This window comes from Anomaloglossus baeobatrachus, chromosome 7 (genome assembly GCF_048569485.1).
Source record: "Anomaloglossus baeobatrachus isolate aAnoBae1 chromosome 7, aAnoBae1.hap1, whole genome shotgun sequence".
NCBI classification, from domain to species: domain Eukaryota; kingdom Metazoa; phylum Chordata; class Amphibia; order Anura; family Aromobatidae; genus Anomaloglossus; species Anomaloglossus baeobatrachus.
Genome location: NC_134359.1, coordinates 185,629,428 through 185,642,342, shown reverse-complemented (window position 1 = coordinate 185,642,342; position 12,915 = coordinate 185,629,428). Strand labels below are relative to the sequence as shown.

The window sequence follows — 12,915 nt, the reverse complement described above, 5'->3', positions numbered from 1 at the left end:
GCCACTCAACTGTGTAGAGTGGATAGAAAAAATATACTTTTTCATCCATTATGATTCACTACATGTCTTAAGAAGGTCTTAAAATGATGAATGCTTTTCTTGCACACTTTTCCCTTTATCAACACAGTGGAGCATCTGATGGTGAAGATTGACTGAGTGCTGTAACTGTACCGATCCTCTGAGCAATGACGGTAGTTTAATGTTCACACACTATACAGGGGAAGTTACATCAGGATTACTGCACATTTCTGGATAGTGTGTAAAGATATGAAATGCTTTTCTGGTATCTGTAAAAAAATGTCTCCAGTTTCTTTTTTTGTTATGATGGAGGAACATGTAGAGATTTAATAATGGTAATAATCTACACTAAACAGGTCCCAGTAATAGCTGGTAATGTGTATCAATATACAAAACTATAGATATACAAACGAGAGGACAAAGAGTTTTTAAAGTGCAAAAGGGTACAAAAGTTTTATTGAATACAGCAGGTGGACATTCATTAAAAACACATAAAAAATCAGGACCAAAGGCTAATGTCCATGGTACATCAGGGTTAATAGCAGTTAATTATTTTATAATACTGCACAGGGACAGGTGTAAACTTTATATAAATCTTGTCTTGGACAATGCCAATGATAGATTTAACCCCTCAGGATCACAACCACATTACAATATATATAGCATTATTAACGGCATATCTACCGGTGTTAGTGGAGTGATAGGACAAAGACAGGTCACAGCAGCAAAAATCTCTTGAAGCAGACATACGTTTCGAAATTCTTTGGTGTTAATTCTTCATCAGGGCAGAGGTATTCTGACCGTCTCCCCCAGTATACCGGATTTAAATAGTCGCGCCAGCGATCAGACGGATCCGGAAGTTCCGAAACGGCGCATGCGCCGGCTCCCAGGTAAGTCCCGCGAGACCACGGCCGTCACGTCCTAGTCGCGCATGCGCGGGAGCAGGGACGCGTCACCATAGCTCCCGCGCAGGCGCGAGGCGCCCAGACGGCAGTGATCAGGCAAGGACGAGCATAGGAGCCAGCGCGAGCGCACAGGAACCACCGGAACCCGCTGAACCTGTCACTATATGTAAATACTCTGCATTATAGGTGACCAATAAGCGGAATTTAAGGAAGGGACAGCATATACAGGGATCGGAGTATTATTTTCATATTATATGGAGATTCCATTTCATCTTTATCAATCCATGTCATGTAGCCATCTTATCACTAGAGATGAGCGAGCCTCTAGAGGCTCGAGTTCGGTTCGGTTCGTCAAACGGAGGCCACGTTCGAGTTCGGTTTGGCAAGCCGTTCGACGAACCTCTCGAACCCCATTGAAAACAATGGGAGACAATCACAAACACATGAAAACACATTATAAATGTACACATACAGTTAATAAAGATTGCCATTACAGTTACCGGTCCCCGCGACGCGTTCTGCACTCTGTTTCCTGCCACTTTTCCTTCTGATAATCGCTGCGTCCTCCCGGTAACCAGCACTGATGATAGGACCTTCCGTGACGTCAAAATAGCCATGTGACCAGTCACGTGTCTATTATCTCATTGACTACAGACTGGTCACATGACTATGACGTCATGCTAGGTCCTGTCAGTGCATCTCTCCGGTAAGCGATGCTCGTTTGAGCATGTCCTTTTACCGGCGAGATGCTCTGGCACATGATGGGCTTCCCCGTCCATGCATGTCGGCGCTCTTTACAGAGTCAGCCCACATGCAGAGACTAGCTGTCACAGCCGGTAAATAGCGGCACCGGGAATCACGTGATCGGAGCACCGTTGCTATGGTAACATGTCTGTCAGCGGTGACGTCACCGCTTACAGCCAGCAGCCTCTGGTTACATACAAAGTGATTACTGCACGGAGCAGCAGTGTCTTCTTCCTATGCAGTGCTGTCTGATGTAGCAGAGCTGCATGGGTTGAAGGGGAAAGAAGACAGAAGACCAAGATTGTGGAGGGCTGACAGGGAGTAATAAACATGGAGTCTCTAAGTGTGTCTGTGTATTTATTTCTATTAAAGTATTTTTTTCTCTGTGTCGTGTCTTTTTTTTAACCCTTTATTGGAGATTCTTAATGGCCGGGTCAAACTTGCCTGACATTTAGAATCTCTGGCTTAATACTAGCTAGTAAAACAAAGCTAGTAATAACTCATCATTACCCAGCAAGCCACCTGGCTTCAGGGCAGCTGGAAGAGTTGGATACAGCGCCAGATGATGGCGCTTCTATGAAAGCGCCATTTTCTGGGGTGGCTGCGGACTACAATTCGCAGAATAGGCGCCCAGAAAGATCGGGCTAACCTGTGCTGCGGATTCCAATCCCCAGCTGCCTAGTTGTACCTGGCTGGACACAAAAATGGAGCGAAGTCCACGTCGTTTTTTTTTAATTAATTCATGAAATTAATGAAATAATTAAAAAAAGGGCTTCCCTATATTTTTAGTTCCCGGCTGGGTACAAATAGGCAGCTGGGGGTTCGGGGCAGCCGCACCTGCCTGCTGTACCTGGCTAGCATACAAAAATATGGCGAAGCTCACGTCATTTTATTTTTTTATTTTTTTAGCAAAAAAAATAAAAAATGCTTCCCTGGATTTTCCATTGCCAGTGAAGGTAACACCAAGCAGTGGGGGTTAGCAGCCAGTTGCTGCTTGGATTACACTTATCTAACAATACAAAAAATGCAGCAGGAGCCAATATATATATTTTTTAAATTATTTATTTAAGTAACTAAAAAAAAAAATGGGCTTCCCTGTATTTTGATTGCCTGACATCACAGTACTGTAAAAATAAATAATTAAAAAAAATGACGTAGCGCTCCGCGGTATTTTTGATTCTCAGCGCAGATAAAGCAGACAGCTACAGGTTGCCACCCCCATCTGCCTGGCGTTACCTTGGCTGGCAATCAAAATACAGGGAAGCCCATTAATTTTTTTTATTTAAAAAAATAGTTTAAAAAAATTTACGTGGGGTCCCCTCATTTTTGATAGCCAGCTAGGGTAAAGCAGACGGCTGTAGTCTTAAAACCACAGCTGGCAGCTTTACCGTGGTTGGTGATCCAATGTGGAGGTCACCCCAGGCTCTTTTTTATAATTATTTTATAAATAATAATAATTACAAAAAAAAGTAGGGTCCCCCCCAAATTGGATCACCAGCCAAGGTAAAACGGATAGCTGTGGTCTGGTATTCTCAGGGTGGGAAGGTCCATAGTTATTGGCCCTTCACAGCCTAAAAATAACAGGCTGCAGGCGTTCCCCCAGAAGTGGCGCATCCACTAGATGCGCCAATCCTGGCGCTTCACCCCAGCTCATCCCGTGCCCTGGTGCAGTGGCAAACAGGGTAATAAATGGGGTTGATACTAGCTGTAAGGTCACCTGACATCAAGCCCAGCAGTTTGTGATGTCATGGCGTCTATCAGATACCCGACATCACAAACTGTCAGTACTAACAAAAAAAATAGACAAAAAAAAATTATTTGAAAAAACACTCCCCAAAACATTCCCTCTTTCACTAATTTATTATAAGGAAAAAAAATAAGGAGGTCCCACGACGACTCTGGACCGTCTAGAATATGGGGTGACACGCTCAGGGAATGTATCCCCCATTTTCTAGGAGTGCAGACCCTCCATGTGAGGAGTGTGGGTGCAATGAATCTGCACTCACTCTCCCCGGGTCCACAGCAGCAGAGTCCATGTCGTAACTGTTGCTATCAAAGCTGCAATGCCCTGCTCATGAGGTAAGGGCATGCCTAATCAGGAGAACTATTCTACATTTCCAAATATTGGTGTTTGCTGATATTATTGCTATTCCACCTACTATATATTTGGGATAGGATCTTGAAGATTGAATACCCCTTAAAGTCCAGTTATCCAGCTGAATGAATACTAAACAACAGAGCTCGATATTTAGACATGTTTTCTTGTGGCGTATAATGGACTCTCATGTTTGGTAGTCGTTCAGCAGGGCAACTATAAAATCAAATACCTCCATTTGGAAATGTAGTATAGCTCTCCTGATCAACTATGTTCCTTACCTCATGAGCAGGGCATTGCAGTAGCTTACAGATGTATGGTTACCGCCACTCACTGTGTCTGAAAACAGGAAGCTGAGCTGACAGCCGCTCTGTGCATGCGGCAGCGTCTATTGTAAAGGAGGGGGCCGCGGGGGATTAACGCTGCACAGGTACCGTGGGACACCGGGGAACACTGGTGGGGTTATAGGGGATGACCTGACAGGGCCTGGGGAGGAGTTTTCTGTAGCATGTGTCATGGCACATGCCACAGAAATCAGAGGAGTAGGGTGAATGCGGCCAGCGCGCTGCTGTGCGCACGGCCCTCTTGGATTTCCGGGAGGAGGTCGGGGGGGCACTTTGGCGACATCGGGGGACCGGGGAGGATATTTATCTCCCATCTGACATGTTTGTTAATGCCAGATGGGAGATAAATAATTTTTTACTGGCGCTGTCATTTACTGTAACGTGATCATCGGTATACGGTGTATACCTGTGATCACGTGAGCGGGGACCGGAAAAAACGTCCTGAATCATGATCTCCAGGGTCTCAGCTAGCCCTGAAACCCCGGAGATTTTCTGACGCTGGGGGGCGTTATTCACTTATTTCTGCCTGCTGTTTATAAACGGCAGATCAGAATAAGGCTACATTAACACGACCGATCCATTTTTGCGGTCTGCAAAAAACAGTCCGTTTTTTTTCACGGGTGCATCCGTGTGGCATCCTTTTCCGTTCCGTAGACGGTCCGTATGTCATCTGTTTGTCATCCGTGTGCCTTCCGTTTTTTTTGTGTACTGCAAAAAAACTGAAGGAGGGAAAATATATAAATTTACCCAGGATCCATAGCTTCATCCTACATGAGGCGGTCACATGTTCACTCCAGTGCCATTTTCTACTGCTTTTCACAACGTAGAGCGCTCTGGTGATTTTCTTGTGCTTGTGCACTTCATATCAGTCTTTTCTGTCATTATAATGGCAGAAAGACACATAATGTCCTACTCTCCTGCATTTTGTAATTTTGCACCCTTTGGTGCCTTTCATGTGGCACTAAGGGGTGCTTAGCTTTGTATTTAGCCAAAAAAATGAAAAAAAAAATGATGTAGGGTTCCCCCTATTTTTGTAGCCAGCTAGGGTAAAGCAGATCACGTGAGTGGGGAACGGAAAAACCGGCCTGAATCATGATCTCCAGGGTCTCAGCTACCCCCTGAAACCCCGGAGATTTTCTGACGCTCGGGGGCGCTATTCACTTATTTCTGCCTGCTGTTTATAACCGGCAGATCAGAATAAGGCTACATTCACACGACCGATCTGTTTTTGCGGTCCTCAAAAAACAGTCAGTTTTTTTCACGAATGCATCTGTGTGGTATCTGTTTCCGTTCCGTATACGGTCCGTATTTCAAACGTTTGTCATCCGTGTGCCTTCCGTTTTTTTGCGTACTGCAAAAAAACTGAAGGAGGGAAAATACATAAATTTACCCAGGATCCATAGCTTCATTTTCTACTGCTTTTCACAGCGTAGAGCGCTCTGGTGATTTTCTTGTGCTTGTACACTTCATAAGTCTTTCATGTGGCACTAAGGGGTGCTTAGCCTTGTATTTAGCCAAAAAAATAAATAAATTTAAGAAAAAAAAATGACGTGGGGTTCCCCCTATTTTTGATAGCCAGCTAGGGTAAAGCAGACGGCTGCAGCCTGCAGACCACAGCTGGCAGCTTCACCTTGGCTGGTAATCCAAAACTGAGGGCACCCCACGCTGTTATTTTAAATTAAATAATTTAAAAAAAAAAAAACACGTGGGGGTCCCCCCAAAATTGGATCACCAGCCAAGGTAAAGCGGACAGCTGGGGTCTGATATTCTCAGACTAGGGAGGTCCATGGTTATTGGACTCTCCCCAGCCTAAAAAAAAAGCAGGCCGCAGCTGCCCCAGAAGTGGCGCATCCATTAGATGCGCCAATCCTGGTGCTTCGCCCCAGCTCATCCCCTTGCCCTGGAAAACGGGGTAATATATGGGGTTAATACCAGATGTGTAATGTCACCTGGCATCAAGCCCTGGGGTTCGTGATGTCAGGCGTCTATCAGATACCCGACATCACCAACCCAGTCAGTAATTAAAAAAAAATAGACTAAAAACAAATTATTATTTGAAAGAACACTCCCCAAAACAATACCTCTTTCACTAATTTATTAGAAAGAAAAACAAATCCAGGTCTGGTGTAATCCAAGGGGTTCCCATGATAATCCATACTATAGTCAATGTCCCAGTCAATGAAGAACAGAATGTTCCATATTGGCTTGGAGCAATGCAGTGACCTGAGCTAACATTAATAGGTCAGCCCAGGTCACTGCAAGGCATGACAAGTGCTACTGTCAGGAGGATAGCGAGGTATATTACCTGTGGTGATCGCTGCACTCCTGATAGCAGAGCTGTCACTGCAGGGCATGACAAGTGCTGCTGTCAGGAGGATAGCGAGGTACATTACCTGCGGTGATCGCTGCACTCCTGATAGCAGAGCTGTCACTGAGTTCAATGACCGCCGCCTTCACAACCAAGTATCGCGGGCGCCTGTGACGTCACCGCTAGTCACAGTCTCGGGTCGGCAGCGAGAGGAGATTTGACAAGCATCAGCCATGGAAGACAGTGACAGTGCTGACGTTGGAAGGACAGGACTTCATCACCGCAGGTGAGCAACTTCACTAACCTCCTGACAGCGCCTGCCATCCCCGCGGCAGCTGGAACTGCAGTGTGGGCAGCTGCAAACACCGTACAGTGTGGGCAGCTGCGGACACTGCTGAGCGGCAGCTGCGGGGCTGGGGCTGGAGCAGGAGACAGACTGCAGCAACATTCGATGGAAGTCACACAAAAGTGCTTCTGTGTGGCTTTTGGGGATTTTTGCACACGTAGCCAGGGTAAACATCGGGTTAAGCAAAGCGCTTTGCTTGGATAACCGATATTTAACCTGTTTACCAGCTTACCGCAGGATGCCACCAATGGCTCCCTGCACACGTAGCTGTAAAAAGCCACGCTTTTCGTTGATCGAACCGTTCTCGAACGTAACTCGAACTGTCGAGCTTCTAGCAAAAAGCTCGAGTTCGAGTTCGATCTCGAGCACCCCCAAAAATCACTCAAACATGAAATTGGCGAACCTCGAACATCGCTCAACTCTACTTATCACAGTTCCAACATTGATGGATATTATCAGGTTAGCCCATAGACCGAAAAAGATGGATAAATATATCCGGTGTCAGGGAGGGACAGGCAGAAAAATAATGCATATTAAACATTAAAGATGCCACAGATGCAGGTGGTTATGAGATAAAACAGTGCCACAATCAAAAACAGAGACCCATGAGAGATTTAGAATGCTTATGCGTGTATAAACGTACACCAATAAAAATTTGCGTACTCATGTGCATGTGCGCATATCAACATGCACATGTCTGTGTGATGTCATAGAAAAGATGAGTAACTGACGGACTCATTGAGACCCCTAGGAACAAGAGTGTCAAGAGTGACAATCCATTTGGTCTCGCATTGCGCTAGACGTTTTTTGAGGTCACCACCCCTGATTCCCCCTTCTATGGCATCAATGCCTCTAATTTTTAATTTGGAGGAGTCACAAGAGTGGTGAGATCTGAAATGTCTCGGGAGTGTTTTTAACACACTAGGATCAATCTCTGATTTGGCCACAGCAATGTCTCTAACGTGCTCCCTTACCCTAATGCGGAGCTCACCCCACATAGGTCAGGGGGCACGTGCACATAGCAAAATACACCACGTGTGTGGTACTACACGTGATGTATTGTCTTATATGGAAGTTCCTTAATCCATCTGATGAATAGAAAGTTGAGCTACGAAGAACATTGCTGCAGCCCAAGCAGTGTCCACAAGGAAAGCACCCCTGTGTCGGCCCGCGAGATCCAAATGGCTTGGCTTTAGGAGGGATATAATGGCTCTGTACCAGAATGTCTTTAGACGAGCCAGAAGTCTGAGAGGTCATCAGCGGATTCTGGGTAAGTACCTCTGCAAGTACTGGGTCAGTGAGTAACACCGGCCAATGTCTTTTCATGATATGCCGCATTGCCTCCCATTCCTGGTTGTAGGTCCCAATGAACCTCACTGCGCCATCTTGTTGTTCACGTTTTGTAGGGGTATTTGTCAGCAATTGTGCTCTCGAAGTTTTTTTAGCACAATTATAACCGGATTTAATACTTCTCCCGCTATACCCCCTATCACGAAAGCGGTCTCTGAGGTCCACCGACTGGGCCTCAAACGTAGGATCAGGTAAGCAAATCTGTTTCATCCTCAAGTACTGCCCAGTCGAGATGGCGCGAATTGTGGATGGATTATGGGCAGAGGACGCATGCAGCAGTGCATTTACAGACGTCTCCTTACGAAAGATGTCCGTTTGGATCGACCCCCTATCGTCCACTGTGATTAGTATGTCTACGAAGTCGATCCTGCATCTGCTGCTCTTATGAGTCAATTTGATGTTAAATTTGTTGGTATTCAAATGCCCCATAAACTGATCAAGCTGCTCCGGACTACCCTGCCACACAAAAAAGATGTCATCTATATGTCGCAGCCAGCACTGCACATGGGCGCAAAGCTCGGGGCCCCCGTCACCAAAAACCAGCCTCTCCCAGTATCCCAGAAAGAGGCCGGCATACGAAGGCGCACAAGCCGCACCCATGGCAGTGCCGCACTGCTGCAGGTAAAAAATATCCTTAAATACGAAGAAATTGTGGGACAAGGCAAACCGGAGCAGCCTGATTATCAGTTTGCCCATGTCGCCATCCCGACCTGACACCTCGAGGAAAAACCGGACCACTCTGAGACCGTTTTCATGAGCAATACATGTATAGAGGCTCTTGATGTCAGCAGTGACCAAAATCATGTCGTCTTCCACAAAGACACCGTCAACACGCCACAGGACGTCCGTAGTGTCACGAACATAATCAATCTGTCGACATGGATGCTCACTGGTGCTTAGGTGGAGGTCTTATCACAGGGTCTCACATTCTCCCCCTCTAATTCGTTCCATTTGTTTACAGCCTTGAAGGACCTCAATCTATTCTCTCGCAAATTAATTCTAAAAAAACATTTTCATAAGCGGAACACTGTGTCTGACAGCCAGGTGGAAAGGGAAGCCATAGAGAACCTAGAGGACCTACTTCAGTAGCAGGAGACCTTACCGACAGGTATGTTTCCGCATACACTTTTACTAAAATCTACAAAATTTCCCCCCCTGTCTCTTAGTCCAGCTGTGGACATATTCACTAGGATGGTGTGTGACGATTTCAGGCAAATATCAACCAAATGTAAACGTGATAATTTGACACGGTCACAAAGGACAGCTTTGGTTGAATTGCAGGGATATCGTGACATAGTAATAAACTCTGCTGACAAGGGGGGCAATATTGTCGTATTATCAGTTGATAAATATGAATGTGAAGTACTGAGACAGTTACGGAACAGGGAGACATATAAGAGACTCCCCTCCAATCCCTTGGTTGCATTTTCTGATGAGCTCACTGCCATTTTGAAAGAGGCTCTCGAGAGAGAGGTTTGATTACCAAAAAATGTTTGAAGGACCCCAGGATACCTACGTTTTATATCCTGCCTAAAATCCACAAGGACGCCATCAACCCGCCTGGGCATCCAACTGTGTCCGGCATAGAGGGTTAGTGTGACCCCATCTGTAAATTTATAGACCATCATTTGAAACCTTTGGTGGAAACACTACCCTCTTATGTTTGTGACACTACGGACGTCCTGCGGCGTGTTGACGGTGTCTTTGTAGAAGACGACATGATTTTGGTCACTGCTGACATAGAGAGCCTCTATACATGTATTGCTCACGAAGATGGTCTCAGAGCGGTCTGGATTTTCCTTGAGGTGTCAGGTCGGGATGGCGACATGGGCGAACTGATAATCAGGCTGCTCCGGTTTGCCTTGTCCCACAATTTCTTCGTATTTAAGGATATTTTTTACCTGCAGCAGCGCGGCACTGCCATGGGTGCGGCTTTTGCGCCTTCGTACACCGGCCTCTTTCTGGGATACTGGGAGAGGCTGGTTTTTGGTGATGGGGCCCCGAGCTTTGCACCCATGTGCAGTGCTGGCTGCGATATATAGATGGCATCTTTTTTGTGTGGCAGGGTAGTCCGAAGCAGCTTGATCAGTTTATGGGGCATTTGAATACCAACAAATTTAACATCAAATTGACTCATAAGAGCAGCAGATGCAGGATCGACTTCTTAGACATACTAATCACAGTGGACGATAGGGGGTCGATCCAAACGGACGTCTTTCGCAAGGAGACGTCTGTAAATGCACTGCTGCACGCGTCCTCTGTCCATAATCCATCCACAATTCATGCCATCCCGACTGGGCAGTACTTGAGGATGAAACGGATTTGCTCATCTGATCCTACATTTGAGGCCCAGTCGGTGTACCTCAGAGACCGCTTTCGTGATAGGGGGTATAGCGGGAGAAATATTAAATCCGGTTATAATCGTGCTAAAAAAACTTCGAGAGCACAACTGCTGACAAATACCCCTAAAAAACGTGAACAACAAGATGGCGCAGTGAGGTTCATTGGGACCTACAACCAGGAATGGGAGACAATGCGGCATATCATGAAAAGACATTGGCCGGTGTTACTCACTGACCCAGTACTTGCGGAGGTACTTACCCAGAATCCGCTGATGACCTCTAGACAAGCCAGAAGTCTGAAAGACATTCTGGTACAGAGCCATTATATCCCTCCTAAGGCCAACCCATTTGGATCTCGCGGGCCGACACAGGGGTGTTTCCCTTGTGGACACTGCTTGGCCTGCAGCAATGTTCTCCGTAGCTCAACTTTCTATTCATCAGATGGATTAAGGAACTTCCATATAAGACAATACACCATGTGTAGTACCACACACGTGGTGTATTTTGCTACGTGCACGTGCCCCCTGACCTATGTGGGGCTGACATCTCGTGAGCTCAGCATTAGGGTCAGGGAGCACGTTAGAAACATTGCTGTGGCCAAATCAGAGATTGACTCTAGTGTGTTAAAAACACTCCCGAGACATTTCAGATCTCACCACTCTTGTGACCCCTCTAAATTAAAAATTAGAGGCATTGATGCCATAGAAGGGGGAATCAGGGGTGGTGACCTCAAAAAACGTCTAGCGCAATGCAAGACCAAATGGATTGTCACTCTGGACACTCTGGTTCCTAGGGGTCTCAATGAGTCCGTCAGTTACTCACCTTTTCTATGATATCACACAGACATGTGCATGTTGATATGCGCACATGCACATGAGTACGCAAATTTTTATTGGTGTACTTTTATACACGCATAAGCATTCTAAATCTCTCATGGGTCTCTGTTTTTGATTGTGGCACTGTTTTATCCCATAACCACCTGCATCTGTGGCATTTTTAATGTTTTTAATATACATTATTTTTCTGCCTGACCCTTCCTGACACGGGATATATTTATCCAGCTAACCTGATAATATCTATCAATGTTGGAACTGTGATAAGATGGCTACATGGATTGATAAAGATGAAATGGAATCTCCATATAATATGAAAATAATACTCCGATCCCTGTATATGCTGTCGCTTCCTTAAATTCCGCTAATTGGTCACCTATAATGCAGAGTATTTACATATAGTGACAGGTTCAGCGGGTTACGGTGGTTCCTGTGCGCGCGCTGGCTCCTATGCTCGTCCTTGCCTGATCACTGCCATCTGGGCGCCTCGCGCCTGCGCGAGAGCTATGGTGACGCGTTCCTGCTTCAGTGCATGCGCGACTATGATGTGACGGCCGTGGTCTCGTGGGACTTGCCTGAGAGTCGGCGCATGCGCCGTTTCGGAACTTCCGGATCCGTTTGATCACTGGAGCGACTATTTAAATCCGGTATACTGGGGGAGACGGTCAGAATACCTCTGCCCTGTTGAAGAATTAACACCAAAGAATTTTGAAACGTACGTCTACTTCATGAGGTTTTTGTTCGGTCTTTGTCCTATCACTCCACTAACACTGGTAGATATGCTGTTACTAATGCTATATATATTGCAATGTGGTTGTGATCCTGAGGGGTTAAATCTATCATTGGCATTGTCCAAGTCAAGATGTATATAAAGTTTACACCTGTCCCTGTGCAGTATTATAAAATAATTAACTGCTATTAACCCTGATGTACCATGGACATTAGCCTTTGGTCCTGATTTTTTTTGTGTTTTTTATGGATGTCCACCTGCTGTATTCAATAAAACTTTTGTACCCTTTTGCACTTTAAAAACTCTTTGTCCTCTCGTTTGTATACTATGCTATTGAGTTTGTGCTATTTATGGGGACTCATGAGTTTCTGTCTCCACAAAAAATTGTGTTTGGTGGTACGGAGCATTTTGCTAATAAAACTATAGATATGTAGTATTGATAATCTTTGTAGTTCATCAGTTTTGCAGTGTGAAACTAAGGCTGCTTTCACACATTTTTTTTTGCATCAGGCACAATCCGGCAAAAAAACTGATGTGACGGATCCAGCGAAAAAACGGATCAGTTGCATTAGTTTTTTCCATCAGTTCCTTCAGTTTTTTGACAGTTCCGGTGTGATACTGAGCATGCTCATTTCAAAAAAACAGATCCGGCGGCCGGATCCCTTTTTGCCTCAGGCTGCTTTCACACATCAGTTGTTTGCCATCAGGCACAATCTGGCAAAAACATGAAGAAACAGAAGCCGGATCCGTTTTTTCCCCCATAGACTTTCATTAGCGCCGGATTGCCTTGCGTTTCATCCGATATTTGCCGGATCCGGCAAAATGTACTTGTCCGGCGGCTGGATGAAACGTTGAGTGAACGTTTTTGTGTCGGCAAAAATAACGGATTGTGCCGTACGG

The 12,915-nt window shown here is 45.6% G+C and overlaps 1 protein-coding gene across 1 annotated transcript in view; it reads right to left on the bottom strand.

Annotated features, from left to right (window-relative positions):
• The window catches only part of DNAH7 (dynein axonemal heavy chain 7), an 880,767-nt gene that overhangs the window by 219,553 nt on the left and 648,299 nt on the right, over window positions 1-12,915 (bottom strand). The window lies entirely within an intron of this gene.